The sequence below is a fragment of the Vanellus vanellus genome (genome assembly GCF_965231255.1).
Source record: "Vanellus vanellus genome assembly, chromosome: 1".
Lineage (NCBI taxonomy): Eukaryota > Metazoa > Chordata > Aves > Charadriiformes > Charadriidae > Vanellus > Vanellus vanellus.
Window position 1 is genome coordinate 198,806,173 of NC_138905.1, and position 12,010 is coordinate 198,818,182.

Genomic DNA, 12,010 nt, shown 5'->3' on the forward strand with positions numbered 1-12,010 from the left:
TCTGCCAATGACATTTAAAAGTGCCTTTGGGGCAGGGGGGAGAAGACAGAACATTTTTTTAATGCTCCTAAAACTCAGTAACTTCCAGTACTTGATTTAACTAAAGATAGGTGCAATGTTGTTTTACATGCAACAGAAGATATTCCAAGACTATGAGAAAGAAGTTCAAACACTATAATCATACGCATGGCACCTACACAAATATATGGCATATATTCAACCAATCCATGCTTATTTCTAAATGAATCCATGTAACGTATTCAGCCATTGCTCTGAGTATGTTATGTTCCTTTGCAACATGTTTGTTTTTAAAAATGCCAGCTAGCAAAAGGTGAAAGTGAAAAAGTCAGGCCAAATATTTGGAAGCTTGTGCAAAATCTAGAGGTGATCTCTGCTTCTTTATAGTCAGAGAAGAAAGAAACCCTAAAACCTTTTTCTTTTGCAACATGGATGCCACCAGAAATGCAGAGAGCTACAGACAACATCCAGTTCCTCCTGAACAATTTCCTCCTATTTGCCAGGACAGAATCACTCTGTGGGCAATTACACCTATCGAGCATCTCTTTCCCTAGCCCGCAGGTTACCTGTGGGTTGTCCTTGCTACAGCATGCTCAGAGTGCCTCTCCAGGGGGATGTGCCTCCTGCCTGAGGTCCTGCCTTGGTGTTTATCTCCATCTCCTGCCTGGAGCTTAATGTGGCACAGCTTAAAGTAAGCAGTTCGGTATTACACAAGCTTTTGCAAGAAGCTCCAAAAGTCCAGAAATACAGCCAACTTCAGGTGCTGCAGGGTTCACTACTTACTTAACAGTCCTGTGGTCAGACCAATTCCCCGAGCTAAGGCTCGGCCTGAGGGAGGCGACTGTGCCGGGTACAAAAAGAATATCCCCTGTGCCAGGTGATGCAGTACTCCAGATTAAGGGAAAAACTACTTTGCTCTGCTCTTGGGGAAGCTGAGTCCCTGCACGGAACGGAAGAGTCATGGGACCAAGAGGGGTCTCCTGCAGCGTGCAGTCAAGCACCTGGGCCACCAAATCTCACATATATATAAAGGTGTCTCAAGTGCAGCCCCAGAAAAAGGCCAAGTTCAGGCACCTCTCTGCTAAGTGGTGGTGAACCACAGCACCCCGCAACCAGCACACTGGAGGTACCAGGGGTCCTTGTGCGATCCGTGGGCAGGCACCTACATGTCCCCCGAGGGGAAGCAACCCTCTGTGTCTGTCCATTGACTGTAGACCACACGTGGGTACTCTACAAGACGCCAGAGCCCCTTCACCTGGCTGACACCTACACTGCGCCCATGGCTGCTGGATTGAGCCCCACGCTGAGCCCCTTGCTCCGACAGGCACAGGAGGCCCACTGCAGAGCAGAGGGGAGCCCTCCAGTCTGATTTCTAACATCTATTCATCTCTAGCTCAAAGGTAAGAAACAATTGATTAAGGACTAAGTTTTGCTTATGTGACATTAAAGATTTCTGGGTGTCTTCAGAAATCTTACATATATATACATACACACACATATATTTGTCTATAAAGGTGTCTTAGCTTTCCTTTACAACACTTAGTGACTGTCTCCTGTGAGCTTAATGGACAAGATATTGATGCTCACATTTATGATAAGTGTATACAATTTCAACTTTACTCCAGCCTGCCTTCTTATTTTAGAAGTAGCATTCAATATATACAATAATTCAATATATACAATTGCACAACACGCTCCTTTTTATGTCTCTCCAAACAGAATTGTCTACGCTATATATACCAAGGTCTCTATTCTCAGTGTACTAAGCAGTTAAAAAAAGGAAGAAATGTAGCTTACTTTTTCCCCACAGATGAAATCAGAGTGAGACAATAAGAATAGCTGTGCAGCCTGCTTGCCTCGGAGGCAGCCATCAGCCCAGCGGTGCTGCCCAGGACACGTACTGCTGCTCATTTCTGCAGCAGCCCAGAGGCACGTGATGCGCCACAGGAAACACTGCCAAGGGCAGGTGGGACGACCTTGTGTGGGTTGTGAAATATTCATCGCGCCTGTTTGGTGTAAACGAACATGAACAGTGGGAATATCCCTGTCTGCAGAAGAGAAACTGTAATCCCTGTGCTCTCTTCTACAGCACATACAGAGCTGCGTACACACGACCATCGCCGCCTCCGCGGCTCCCGATGTATGTGGTTTTCTTGCCTGCCCTCACTATTGCACTTAGGTGACACACTGGCAGGACGCTGTGCCCTCCGGTCCTTCTCCAGTGGTGGCCATCACTGCAACCCTGTCAGTGATCCCGGGCACTGCGATGGTCCAGCTTTATCCCCCATCAGTTCACTGAAAACACGTCTTCCCAGAGGATATCTGAGAGAGCAGAACGGACTGTAGACGTGTGCTTGCATGCAGGTGTGTATCTCTGTGCAGCTACACAAACACTTGACTATCTTTCCATATAAATCCCCGAATAAACTAGACATATGGTAATCTCTGAGACTCAGTCACTTTGACTCCCCAGTTTTAATTGGGATATTGCCTATTTAGATGCTAAGCACTCCAGGACTGCAACATCATCTTTATACCATCTGCAAAATGTCTAGCGATCTGTTGGGATAACTGTGGAATAACAGAAATGTTGAAGTCCTAAATTCTAATAATAGTGTTATTTGGAGGTCAAATATTAATTAAAAGGAACACATTAAGTTAGCCAAGTGCCACCAGTTTTTAACACACCTAATTCAATCCAGACAACATCTTTTTGTTCCTTGTTCTGTGTAATTCAATTAAACACAACAAGCTAATGTTACTTAAACAGATTTTATTGCACTGGCGAATAAGAAGATAAAAACTGATTTTTCAGGTAAGGCTAGCCTTTATGATTTGTGATGGCTAAAACCAAATGAAGGCAATTATACATCGAGCCTGCTATTTCCGCAATTAAAAAGCTGGCATATAGCTGGTTTGATGGACTTTTAGCATTGTCAGACCGTTGTTATGGATAAGAAATCATTCCTCTTACTAGGCTGCAGAAGCGGTAAGATCCCTTAAACAAGCTTAATTTCTATTGCACTGATCATTATTGCCATTATTATTATGATGCTTATATTTGTCATTATCGGACACGTCTATATTAATGGAGCCATGCCACTTTGCCCTGGGGGTAACGTAAAACCACCAAACAAAAGTATTACTCCCAGAGGTCTAGAAATACAAGCCGGGAGAAGGTAGGGGAGGCCATAGGTGTGTATCTGAAGGCAGGAGAGTCTCTGGGATGCTACGATGGGCATCTCCAGGTGAGGCTGCAGCAACAGAGTGAGCTATCAGGTGATGCCTGAGGTTGGCCACATGGGCGAGAGGGACACGGATCTGGCAGAGGGACGGATTACTGGAAAGTAACCACCAGCACGTAAATACGTGTCACGTAACTCAGTGTTCATTGCTGCTTCTGGGTGGGTAACTTGGTATTTGCTCTCTCTCTAGGTTGATTGTGACCTTCCTTAGATTTTTGTTCAAAAATTCGGTCTTGAAATTACTTCTGAAGGTTATCTGTGAATCGGGGCACGGCCTCCCATTTTACAGCAACTTTATAGATTGACATTTGGTCTCATCATACACTGAAATGAACGTGAAATCTTCTGAATATGTGTATAAAGCAAGAGCTATGCTGAAAGGTTTGCCTCTGAAGAGAGGCTCAGCTTTTTTTGACTCCCAAAGACAGGACGAGATCCCTCCTACCCAGACAGGCCAGGGCTCGTCCACCCCACTGCTAACGAGAGTTACAGATTCTGTATTTGCTCCTTCCTAGTGAACTTTGCCCAGCCTCGTCAAATTACTTGTAAGGTATCTATGGAATTCATTTGTTAAACATTTCTGCTCTCTCATGAAAGCAGAAAAATTCTTCAGTTTCCGGTGTGATTAACACTTTCATATATGAGCCTTGCACCTCGTGATCTACAGTGAACTGCGAAGTCTTGGTTCTGTTACATTCTTACTAGAAATCTTGGTAGAGTACCTGTGGAGAGCAACTAATGAACCAATCAAACAAAATTAAAAAAAAGTAACAATGACTGATCTGAGGAAACTGCCTTTGCAGTATGTGTCCATCAGTAGCTGCTGTAGTGCACTGCTTAACACGTCTGTGGGCCCTGTATGATTCTGCAGCTACTTTGCTGGTGTCGGAGCTGCCTGATTTCAAGCACTTTGTGAAGAAGGTGCAGGCTTCTCATCCCTTCGCCTGTCCAGGAAAGGTAATTTAGAAACATCTAATATTACAGCCCCTGTTCAGGCAATTTTGAAAGTGAAAATTGTTAATTCAGAGACAGGAAGGTTATTAATTCAGAGAAAAGCATGCCTACTTCCCAGGCAGTTCACAATAATTTCCTTTTATCTGGTGAATAGCGTCTGATGTTATAAATGGATTCAAAGCACTTAATAGCTCCACAATCACTCTGCCAGAGGTCTAACCACAGCAGCCACACAGGGTCCATGAAAGCACAATTCCAGACTGCCTCTACCAAGAACATACATTCACATGTTAAAAGCAAATGCTGCTAATACATTTCTGGCACAAAGTCCTGATCCAAGAGTGTCAAAGCGTCTGGATGCTAGAATTGTTATTCACTATTGCTTTTTTCTTTTTTTTTTTTTTTTTTTTTTCTGGTGAAACAAAGTTTCATGGAAAAATGCAGGCACCTTGAGTCCAAAATATATCCTTTGGAAAATTTTGGTATCAACAGATTGAAGCTATGGCTCTACAAAACCCTTCCCAGATCCACACTGGATTTCCTTGGATGGACAATGTCTCTCCTTTGTATTGCTTTCCTTGTTCTTCTCCCCTCCTCAGCCATATGGCCATAGGGCACAAGCCCAGAGCAGGGAGACCCACCAGACCCAGGAGAAGAGGCTGCACCTCAGAGGTGCAGAGGTTATCTAATTGCCCCATTTGCAGTGAGGAAGGCGCTTGTGCAAGTGAGTCCACATCTCAGAGGAAATCCTGCTGTGGGACCTGTACTATCCAGGAGCACATAACTAAAATCATGGAATCACGGAATCATGAGTTTCAGAGTTGGAAGGGACCTCTAGAGATCATCTAGTCCAACTCCCCTGCTAAAGCAGGATTGCCCAGAGCACATTACTTGGGACTGCATCCAGGCGGGTCTTGAAAGTCTCCAGAGAAGGGGACTCCATAACCTCCCTGGGCAGCCTGTGCCAGTGCTCTGTCATCCTCACCGTAAAGAAGTTTTTCCGTGTATTTGAATGGAACTTCCTATGTTCCAACTTGTGCCCATTGCCCCTCGTCCTGTCATAGGGAACCATTGAAAAGAGCCTGGCTCCATCCTCCTTCAACCCACCCTTTAGATACTTGTACGCCATAATAAGGTCTCCCCTCAGCCTTCTCTTCTCCAGGCTAAAGAGTCCCAGCTCTCTCAGCCTTTCCTCATAAGGCAGATGCTCCAAGCCCTTAATCATCTTAGTTGCCCTTTGCTGGACTCGCTCCAGCAGTTCCCTGTCCCTCTTGAACTGGGGAGCCCAAAACTGGACACAGTATTCCCGTTGTGGCCTCACCAGTGCAGAGTAGAGGGGGAGAATGACCTCCTTCGACCTACTGGCCACACTCTTCACTATGCAGCCCAGGCCCAGATCCTTCTCCTCAGAACCACTTCCCAGCATGTCCGCCCCTAACCTATCCTGGTGCTTTGCATTCTTCCTCCCCAGGTGCAGGACCTTGCACTTGCTTTTGTTGAACCTCAATAGGTTCTTCTCTGCCCAGCTCTCCAGCCTGTCCAGGTCACGCTGGATAATGTATGGAACATGAGACCACACCGCCCAGCCCCACTCCCACCTCACACAGCGCCTGCCCCGGGAGCCCTCAGCGTGGCATTCTCTCTGTTTTCTCACAGTACCCAATATCCCCCATCATCATCTCCACTCCAGCCAGCTCACACCCCCATGCCCCTTTGATGGATGTGGGACTGCATTCTAAACCCAGCAGCAGCACAGCGAAGCAGTGTGGTACCCAGGTGGATGGATCTCCACTCCGTGGGGTGGATCCATCATACAGCCACAGGACAGGGTACAGCACAGCACAGCACTCCCACTTTGCCCAGTGAATAGGCATGTCAGTACTCATTTCTGAATTTGCCTATCTTCTTCATTCATTATGTAGCCCAAGGCCTTATTTATTACCCATGTTATCCTCTGCACTGTCTGCAAAGTGCTGATTTTTCTCACTGGCTGTTCTTTTGTAGTCTCACCCTGATATCCAAGTGCATCACAAATACTATATTTTTTTCCTCCACGGCACCCTCATGGGATGGCAATTCCCTGGTGTCCCCATCTGGGCACTGAGGCACAGGGAAATGAAAAACATCCCTTAGATCCTGTGCTAGGTGAGAGGTGGGTTTCGGTGGGAGACCTGAAGGGCGCAGTGCAGCAACCAGCCAAATTGGCTCCGTAGTCACCGCAGGAGAGAACTGGGCACTGAGGGGTGTCATGTGAGTGGAAAATGAGGGATACACTCTGGCACAGAGGGGGAGAGCTTGGATGAAATGATCTTCCTATAGGCCCTGTGTAGCATCCTCTGGTAATATCCAGTTTCCCAGAGGATGAGGAGAAGAAAGAAAGATTCAGCTGCTTTAAGGCTTCTATTCCTGCAGCACCTTAACTTCTCACTGCCTGTCTTTTAGCATCCACAGCAAATAAGCAGAGAGCCTGCAGAAGGCAATTTCCTTCAGTTCACAAACCCCAATCCATTCCTTGGGCAGATCGACTGTGTGTGAGCATCCTGCAGGTCCCATAGCAGTCACATTATAGAGCCTTCATTGTAACACTTGCAAGTAAAGGAGTACCTCTCGATTCTTACTGTTCTGTATTACCATAACTAGTAGCCCCCGGTACCAAATCTTGTGCAATTCTACTTAAAAAAAAAAAAACAGTTTAGAAAGCCCTAAATTATGACAAAGCTTCTTTCTATTTTTTTTTCCTCCCAAGTAAACAGTTTGTCTCACAATAAAATGTTTTTGATTCATATCCCTAAACTGTCAGAGTTTGATGAATTCAAAATGGATTTTTTCCAGGATACAGAATGAAAAGATTGAGTTGTTCTGATTGCTCTGGTCTCCAGCAGGAGCAAAGGCTGAACTTGCTAAATGCAGAAAATCTAGCCAAGCTGTAATAATGATAAGGGGGAAGAGGAGTGGCACTTTCCTAAGGATTTTCCTAAGGACTATTCTTGGGCCAAATTCTAACACATGTTGCAAATGTTGGGAAAGTAGTACCCCTGAAAGCCAGAAGGTCACTCTTTCCAATGAGTGCTGGCTTCTTACCATTGTGCCACCACCAGGTACAAACAATAGAAACATTTATCCAAAATTCAGTCTCAGAAACAGTTGTGAAAATAAACCATTTTCAGCTCAGCCGGAGATAAACACTTGAAATACTAGCCCAAAGTACTGTTTTGGAGGCAATGGTGGGAAATGCCAAGCAACTTATAACCAGTGCAACCAATTTTGCCTCAAACACAAGAGGTAATCAGCATTTGGACAAGGTAGTTACATGACACTGGGTGGTGTATTGTCCATTCACAGGACAGAAACATTAGTCTGAAAAAATGCACACAAGCACACGTATATCTCAGTTATTTGAATGGGGGAAAAGGTCTTCCCTGTCCATCCTAGAGTTTGCAGGATGCTGCTATGCGTGTTTACTTGTCGGGAAGATGTGTATTGTATACCCGCCCGAAAGTAACCCACACTCAGGTGTGGAGACAAACACACACACGGGTTACTAGTGATGCACCTTTCCCAATGATGGTAGACACAAAGTGGTGGGATGCCATCAAGTGCTGCAGTGCTGTCCCAACTCTTGTTCAGGGCAACTGTGTGGTTCCCCCATTTGCAACAGATCTGATTGTGCCTCCACGCTGGGACCTGTCCTGAGCAGTTTTCCCCCCATGACAAAGACTGCAGCAGGAGGCCGTGCTGCGTCTGGAAACCCCCTCCATGCCCATGCCGAGTAGGGGACGGACCACCCTAGGATAACCTTTTCCCTTACCTGCTCCCACCCTTGGGGTCTGCAGCCCAGAAAGACCCCCTCCCCTCACATGCACTGCAGATCTGGAGTCCTAATTTGAAATTTCAGAGGCAGAACTTGCTAACCAGACTCCGCTTCTCAAATGTTCGGGCATGCTGCACTGGCAGAAAGGCATTAGCCTGGTTTCCAGGGGCTCAGTGCAGTTTGGCCACGACAGTCCTCAGCACAAACACATCTGCTCTGAGTGTACTAGACATACGAAAGTGGATTTTTTTTCTCCCTGTTTACATCCCGAAGGATTAACCCTCCAGAATTTGTCACTTTGTGTTACTCTCCTTTAGATGGCACTGTTACCACTTCCAAGAGGGACTGCTGTTGGCCACTTTGCTGAACAGGGGTGAAACTGGGCCAGGTCTGTCATTACTACTGGGCTAACAAGCCAGACCAGGTCAGGAGTGACCCAAGTCAGGGGAGCTTATCGTGATATTTGCCTCATATACCTCTTCACGGTATCACTCCATCTCCCACCAGTCAGTTGTTCACTTTGGAGTATCCCTCACAGCACAAGGGTTGTATTGACACGATGAACATCCAACACTAAGGACAAACTCAATCTGCTCCTTTTCAGAATAGGTTTGAAGTGGTTCCCAAAGTCAACAGGAGTCATGCATGTATATCTGAGGGCCTTAGCTAATTAATTTGCTAATGAAATAATAATTAGAAGTCATGCTGTCCACAGGAACTACAAATCATTACTTTTCATAACTAGCTAAATGCTTATGTCATAACCACTGCTTTAGATTTTTCTGTCCACTGCCTCAGTCATCACCTGCTTCGATTGCGTAGGCTGTTCCCCTGGATAACAAATTGGTTTAGCTATCATTTGATGGGTCTGTATTAAGTACTGCTACATGTTGTGCACTCCTTGATGCCTATTAAATGAATCTTGACTATCAAGAGCATTTTCAACGGAGAAAGAGAGATGATTCCAGGATAAAATTCAGCAGTGGCCTGGAATAGCCAGAAAACAAATTCAACAAAACTCAAAGAAAATGGTCATGCGACCTTAAGGTTGTTACAGCAAGTGCCTAAAATTGGAAAGCACTCAAAGAAACTGCTGGTGCGGGACAACACTCTTTACTACATATTGACACTCTCTTTCTTCAGCTAAACATGTCCGTTGGAGCACTTGCGTTGGTGCTTTCTCCAACTTCGGAGAGAGAACAGAAATAATGGGAGCAAGACAAGAGACCCACAGGCATGGGGAGACTCCTACCTGTGTGCAAAACACTGGTCCTTTGGTTGCTTTTAAGACTCAGTCCAGACCCCGCTGCCTGAGAGCACACTTTCCAACAGAACTCAGCTCTGATTCAGAGAAAAATCTATGTATTGGATACTATTTTGGTGTGGTATAGGGAGAGAGAGAGACATACTAAAATTAGGCTACGGGTGACTATCAGCCCAAAGAGGCTCCCTTGCACCAAGGTGGGATTGGGCCCTCTGCTAAGCAGAGTAGAACTGCCAGCTGGACAAGTCAACCCCAAACTTCTCTGAAATAAGGCCCCATCTTGTTCCTGAATGAGTATTATTCCCTTGCCAAACTGCAGTTCTACCCAGACCTCAACGATTTTGCCTGCAGGCTTCTCAGAAACAAACACACACAATTACTATTATTTTTATAATGGGAAAAGTTTCTTTTTCCATGCTGCCCTAACTGAAAGACAGCCAACGCAATTTTGCTCAAGCTTTCAAACAATAATGCCATCTTAGAAAATGTCTACAGATTAGATTTTTGAATGACACTCAAAAACTTGGAAGTCCATGTCTATGTCGCAAGACAACAGACTGCCCAATTACACAATCGCTTGAGTAGTCCCAGATCATCCCACTACACGTAGGCTCCCAACTTAAGCATCAAATTTAAAAGTGCAGCAGCCTTAGGCCTCCCTGGAGGCCTCAGCCAAGACAGGCAGTACCTCAAGCAGAAATTCAGATCTTTGGTGCTGTAAATAGTCTTCTGGAAGTGCTCACCTTCTTCCATTCACTAAAAATGGAACCTAAAGTAACCGTACTCCTCATGTAGGTACCACATCCGCATGCCTAATGGATAACTGTTGGGCTCACGCTGACTGTGAGGGGTGTCTTTGCCTGGGAGGGGTCCGTGTTACATGGTTCCCAGCAGCGAGCAGCAAGACACAAGCGTCTTGCACTGTGCTGAACGGTGGAGTGCAGATATGTGTACTCCAGGGTGAGCAGGCAAGCCCAGAAGCGACTGACACTCAAGCTGAACACAGGTAAGTGAGTCCAGCAGTGGATCTGAAAAACATCTACATCTAATCCTGACCAAGCCTGAAGGCGCTTAAATTCCACAGGTATATTATTTTGTACCTCCAAGCCCTCCAGACACCCAAAGGAGTGTTACTGCAACCCCCCCAGCTGGCCTGGTAGTGCAGAGGAGCTGGGAACAGCAATGCCCGGCCAGGACTGAGTAAAGACTCTATTAAATAAAATCCCCTGAGGTTTTCAATTTAGGAGGCATTCTCAGGACAGATCTAACATGCACCAACAGGACGAGAGTCATCTCAAAGCTCCGCTGCAGCAGCTGTTCTCATTTAAAACATGTCCAGAGGAGATGAAGGAGATGCGCCCAAGCTTCCAGAATTCCTTCAGCAAATTGTGAATGAGGCATGAGAAGAAAAATCTCTCCCCAGTGGACAATGCATAGACAAAGCTGAGCAGATACTGCTCTGCCCTTTTTTGTTTCCCTCTGCTTTAATCAAGGACACTCCACAGTCAGCTCCAAAAAAAAAAAAAAAAAGGAAAAAAAACTTTACAAATGCCCATCAAGCCCAGAAATGTCAAGGCTAAAGAAAAATAGAGGAGGAAAATCCCCTGGGAAGGTATTTAAAATATTTAGTATTTTAAAAAAATTCCCTGTTTTTTCAGTTCAGTGAAACTCCCCCCGGCAAGATCAGCTCCTACTTAGGGAAAAGTGTGAACTACAGTATTTGTTCAAAGGTAACCTTTCCCACTAATATCAGAAAATAACCGAATGAAGTATTTCAGAATTTGTAGAGACTGTTTGAAACTGTTTTGGGTTTTGGTTTTCTTTCTCCCATTTAATATTGAAAGTTTACTCTTGTTTCTTCCAAACGTCGACAAACAGGCAATCAAGGTTATTATCCAAACCTTGGGTCCTACTTCTGGTGACCGTCTGCCTGTTAGCTGGGACACCAGCTGTAGCTGGGACACCAGCTTGACCTGGGATGGTACAAAATACACGGGCATCGGGTGAACCAGGTCTGGACCTCAGACCCCAGCTAGATTTCCCAGATCACTAAACAGCTTTTGAAACAGGCAATACCTACAAGTCCTTCATGACAACTGTGGTCATACTTTACTCATTTTATCTCGGGTTTAGGGAATAAATAAGCTTCTCTAATTATTGACAACATTTTCTTCATGTTCTCTATACCTGCTGAATGTAATCTCCTAAATGCTGAGATAATGTTATTCTAATGTCTTCAGGAATTGGCACCTCTGTAACAGGGACCACTCTGCCTGATCTGTGATGAGCAGGAATAGTAGGTAAGTACTGTGAGAAAGCAAATCCTTTCCCTCATCCAGCACCTTTGTTTGACTAAATGCATGGATTGTTTTTGCATTTGTTCGTGAGTATCAATATCTCAGTAACACTTTCCATTCCAGCGGTAGTGATCAGGGACTGGGACTTCCAAGTTTCTGCATCTGCTCCATTCCTAAAAACATCCTGAAACCCCTCCGTGCTTGTGACAAATGCTTCAGTCACAATTCTTCTTCTTCCAAGTTCCCGAAATTTGATTTTCAAGTACATGGCATCAAATAATAATTCCCTCCTCCTAGTAACTGTTGCAAATAAATTACATGCTTTGCTCCCAAGAACAAAGTTTCAATGACTGTGCAATAAATTTGGGCAAGTGACTGGTGTAAAGGCAAAGTATATCTCCAATGGTAAAAAGTACCCATT

The 12,010-nt window shown here is 45.2% G+C and overlaps 1 protein-coding gene across 1 annotated transcript in view; it reads right to left on the reverse strand.

The window, feature by feature from the left end:
• The window catches only part of MTUS2 (microtubule associated scaffold protein 2), a gene marked incomplete at both ends in the record, with an annotated part of 203,770 nt that overhangs the window by 44,340 nt on the left and 147,420 nt on the right, over positions 1–12,010 (reverse strand). The gene's annotated exons all lie outside the window — the stretch shown is intronic.